This window comes from Pteropus vampyrus, unplaced genomic scaffold, assembly GCF_000151845.1.
Source record: "Pteropus vampyrus isolate Shadow unplaced genomic scaffold, Pvam_2.0 Scaffold1, whole genome shotgun sequence".
Taxonomy (NCBI): domain Eukaryota; kingdom Metazoa; phylum Chordata; class Mammalia; order Chiroptera; family Pteropodidae; genus Pteropus; species Pteropus vampyrus.
Window position 1 is genome coordinate 23,848,026 of NW_011888782.1, and position 5,445 is coordinate 23,853,470.

The following is a 5,445-nucleotide window of genomic DNA, read 5'->3' on the forward strand; positions in this document are numbered from 1 at the left end:
AGTGATATTTCAATGACTCAAAACCTCACCCCACATGTGATGGGAAACCCAATACCTTTCCCCACCAAGTACCTCTGGAGAGTCTTAGGGAAGGGGAAGTCTCAGGGATGAGAGCTCCAGTATCTGGTTTCCACTGAAGCATTTGAATCTGTTTGGCACTTTGGTTTCTCTCCTTCCTGTGCTGCCACAAACATAATGCAGTCCCTCCCACCACCCTGTTTCCTTTGATTCTCCAAGGCAAGCATAAACACAAGGATACAGCAGAGTTTTATTAAAGGATTTACTGATTACAGAGGAGAGTTACATTATCATGCAACTACCAAGCAATACCACAAAGGGCAAATAACATAAGTGGAACAAATAATCAAAGCAATGACATTCCATCGCAAAGAACTCCTCATTGGCTGTGACTTCTTCTCCTCAGACCCCGTGCCTCTCCCCATCACCATGCTGCTGCATCACCTCTCTCTTGAGCTGTAGTATAATAAAAATATATCTGGTCTGTCCCTGGTTTCAGGCCCAGAGCTCCTGAAACCCTTGGAATTTCCTAGTGTTAACAGGAGGGGTACTTTGTTATTCATGAAGAGCTTCATTTGACTAAGCCTGAATTTATAGTAATGAGTAACTCAGGGTGGGGCCCTAGATAGCTTCTGGATGGGATCCGTCCCCAGAAAGGTCAAATGCCTGATTAGAGGGTGGAAATTACAGCCCCTCCAGCTCCAGAGAAACCTAGAGAGCTGGAGATTGAGATATAAAAACTCTTGAACAATAAGATCTGAAGAGCTTCTGGGTTGGCGAACACATTGATGTTGTAGGAAGGTGGGACACCTGAGGAGGGCATGGAACTCTGTGTGCTCTTGCCCAGGTAGCTAGCCCATTTAGCTGTTTCAGAGTGGTGTCCTTTATAATAAACCAGTAAGCATACATAATGTGTTTTCCTGTGTTCTGTGAGTCCCTCCAGCAAGTTATCAAACCTTTGGAGGATTGTGGGAACTCTCACACTTAGAGTGGGCCAGGCAGACATGTAGGTCATCTAGGGACTCATTTGTGGCTCGCATTTGAAGAGGGGGCAGTCTTATGGGACTGAGTCCTTAACCTATGGAGTCTACCCTAATTCTAGAAATTAATATCAGAACTGAATTATCAGACACCCACTGGAGAATAAGACAGGAGTCTTTCTGCGATGAGCATTGCTCTTGTGAGGTATATGTGTTTGAGGGACCTGCAACTATGTAGGTCTTGGTGGGAGTCAAGATCCTGCTTCATATTACAGAAGCTCCAAAGGCCATATTGCAGGCAGGGAATGGGCACCACAGTCCAACTCAATCAATCAGCTAATCAGGCCACTGATTTTTGTCTTTGGAGCAAGTACTACAAAAAAGCATGGAACGTTTACAAGAGGAGCACCCATGCCTGGGGAGCAGGGTCTGCAGGGTCCATCCCTAACCAGCTGTTTGTTGGTGTAACCTTGGCTGGGGTCTAGTTCTCCAACTTTTCTGTGATGGTTTTCATTTAAAAATGTGTCCACAAATTCTTTGATACTCTTTTCTTCAAGAGTTGGGGCTTAACTCTCCTCTCCCTAAAGATGAGCTAGACTTAGGGACTTAATTTTCATGAATAGAACATGGCAGAAGTGACAATGAGTGACTTGCAGGACAGCTTCCTCTTTACTCGCTCTCTCTCTCTCTCTCTCTTGGATCGCTCATTCTGGGAGAAGCCAGCCACAATGTCATAAGGACACTCACACAGCCTTATGGAGAGACCCATATGTGAGCGAATGAAGTCCTCTGCCAATAGCCAGTGAAGTACTGGGGTTTCCTGCCAACGTCCAAGTGAGTGAGCCATCCCAGAAGCAGCTCCCACCCTCAGCCAAACTTTAGATGACTGAGGTCCCACTTGACATCTGGACTACAGCCTAATGAGAGACCCAAACAAGAACCACCCAGCTAAAGTGCTCCCCAAATCTGACCCGTAGAAACTCTGAGATAATAAATGTGTGTTGTTTTTAGACTCTTAACTTTTGGGATAATTCATTATGTAGCATAAATAGCTAATACACTTCTGGATTCTGTGAGCTATCAAAAAGCCTTCCAGTAAATACTTTTTCTGCTTAAGTTAGCCAGGGTCAATTTATGTTGTTTGCAGCCAAGAACCCTGGCTGGTACTATTTCTTCACATGTCCTCCCTCCACTCCCAATCCACAGCCCCAACCTCTCACCCTCTGCCCCTTTATCAGGCAGAGTAGTTCAGGGTTCTTATGATCTCACCCGCACATCCAGGTTATGTCCTAAAGGCTCTACCTTTCTCACTCAAACAGACTGTCCAGGTATTTTCTTAGTTGTAAAACCATCCTCACCACTCCCTGAGAAGGCAAAAGCAGCTGCAGACTGCCGCAGCATCAAATTACTTACAGCCCACCTCTCTCCAAAGCTTGCCATCTGTCCTCTACCCTCATTATCATCGACTCATTGCTCCCTTGGGGGTTTCCTATGATCTCTTTCTCTGTGAGTTAAATCGTCTTATCTCACACCCCTGAGAACCTCCTGCTTGTAGCCTTTCTGCCTTTTTGAACACCATTCACCTTGATCTCCTTCTGGAAACTGTCTCCTTCCTTGATTTCCTCAACAATGCACATGCTATTTCTGCCCTGCCTCTCAACGGCTCTTTCTCTGTTTTTCATTCTTTCACTTATCGAATAAGGTGCCTCCTGCCTTTACTTCCTGCATGTTCTCTTTAAGCTGCCTTGGCCTCCCTGCGGGCTCCAGTTCTCGGCTGAGGGTGACCTTCCAGTCTCTGCTTCTACAGCAGACTCCTTTCCTGAATGTCAGGATGCACTTCTTCCTGTTCAGTCACTCTAATTAGCTCTGTCACTGGCACCTCAGCTTAACATCAGTGTGTGAGAGCCCGTTTATCTTCTCTCCTGCCTTCCCTCTTTCTATTAATGGTATCATCCTTCCTTCTGGAAACTAGGCTTAAATTCCCAGTCCTCTTTAACATTCCCTTCTCCTTCACTCCCTCATCTCCTAGGTTGCTGAGTCCCACAAAGTCCTTTTCCTCCGTATACCCCGCCCCGCTCCACCCTTATCTCTGGTCACTCAGGTCCTGTGTACCTCTCATACTGCCCTCTGCAGGTACCTCTCTATTATTACCCTTGCTTCCATCCATGCACCGCCAACTAATCTCTCCGACATACAGACTCCAAAGCAATATTCCTGAGGAATAGTCCCCATCCTATTTACTGCTTCGCTTAAAAACCTTCAATTATATTCAACAGTATTGAGTTCCTACTGTGTGTGTATTATTTACGATTCTTTGCGCACAACCTATTGAAACCACCATGTGACACTTTAAGCTGAAAATGGGAGTTGATTACATGGATACAGGGCGATCTCACAGGACACAAGGGCAGGAATGCAGCCAAGCCTCAGAACTGGAGCACTCTCAGAACTCCATGGCGTTCTCTCTCCATCCCCTCTCTGCCTTTCTCAGCATCTGATTCTCCGTCTTCTCTGCAGACCCCAGCTCTTTCTGCACTCAGCCCCTTGCGGGAGGTTGCTGCCTCACAGGAGCCAAGGTTTATTTTTATCCCCACCACACAAGAGATCACTGCCCAACAGGAATGGAGTCTTTCAGTCCTAGTGTCCACTTTGCAGGTATGCTGGTCAGGAATCTTCCGCTCGTGAAAGATGGACACCCAACATAACTAGCTTGGATAAAAGTGTAATTTATGGGCTCTGATAAACAAGCTTTGGGAAGAGCAGGACTGGGGCTAAGCCTCCTGGACAGAGGGTACCAAGGACTGGATGTCATTTATCTCTCCATTTCTCATCTCTGCCTGCGAGTGTCCTTTCCTTAACGTAGGCCTGTTCCTTCCATATGTTAAAGGACACGCTGATGGCACCTGATAAATCTTGCCCCGAGAGAAGGTTGACTCTCCTCTGTAAATTCCAATTTAATAAAAATCCTTAGAATGGATTTTAATTGACTCAGTTTAGACTAGGTGGGAGGGGAACTAAATGAGGTTAGAGGATGGAACACAGACTCTGGAGTCAGACTGCCTGGATTTAAATCTTAGCTCTGTTACTTATTAGCTGTGTGACACTTGACACTTAACCTTTCTGTGCCTCAGTTTCCTTGTCAGTAAAATAGGGATGACAATAAGATCCATCTCACAGATCATTATTAACATTAAATTTAGAGTGCTTAGAATAGTGCCTACCACAAAGTAAGGCTCTATAAGTGTTAGCAATGATGATGATGATGATGACAATGATGACAGCCACAAGGAAGGAGAGGAGAAGAGTATACTCTTCTTGAATCGTATGCTTGAGGGGGGAGGAAAAATTCACCAAAAGGAATATATATTAGTTTCTTAGGGCTGCTGTAACAAAGTACCACCAACTGGGTGGCTTAGGACAGAAATTCATTGTCTCAGTTCTGGAGTATAAAAGTCTAAAGTCGAGATGTGGGCAGGGTGGATCCTTATGAGGGTGAATCTCTTCCAGGCCTCCCTCCTAGCTTTTGGTAGCCGTTCTTCTCCCTTAGCTTATAGGTGTAGATCTCCCTGTGTTTTCACATCATCTTTCCTTTGTATGTGTCTGTCTCTGCGTCTTGATTTCTTCTTTGTGTAAAGTAACCATTGTATTGGATTCAGGTCCACCCTAAAGACCTCATCTTGACTTGATCATCTGTATAGACTTATTTCCAAATAAAGTCATTTTATTCTGGGGGGTGGGGACACAACTCAACCCATAACAGAGGGGATGGGGCGATGCTGGCCAGATTGACAGCAAATATCCCCTCCCCTTTTAATTCCCCGGACTAAATATTCTGATCAGCCCAGCTTGGGTCAATTGCTCATCTCTATTCCTATCAACAGTGGCTAGAGGGGGCAGCAGGGGTAGCGAGTCACACTGTATAAAATAATTGCTGGGGACAATGGGCATATCTCAGAGAACGGGCTGAGATCTTGGCTCACCTGCTGAACAAACATCTCAGGCATTGTTCGCCCCAATGTGCAGAATGCCAGTCACTCACTGGGTGGTTCTTATATGACAGTAAGAGAGAGAAAGCATTAACAGAGCAGGTGTCACAGAATAAGTGTTCCAGTGGAAGTGCAGGCAAAGTGGTATGAGAATACGAGAGAGGATCAAAAAGTCCCATGTTGGGAGCAGGGGGAATTGGGACCAGAAAGAGCCTCTCTGGAGGAGTGACAGTTGACTTACTCTTAGAGAGAAGAAAGGAATTTGGATGAGTAATGAAGTTATAGTGGTGAGAGGGGAAGAAGGGGTCAACGAATGGTGAGAAAACAGCTGTTGTGTCTGGGTAGTCAAGTGAAAAATAAGAAGTGATAGAAAACATTCATCGAATGCTCGCTGGGTGCCCAATACTGTTTTATGCTTTCCACGTGCATAATCTCTACTATCTTCACCACATCTCGAAACA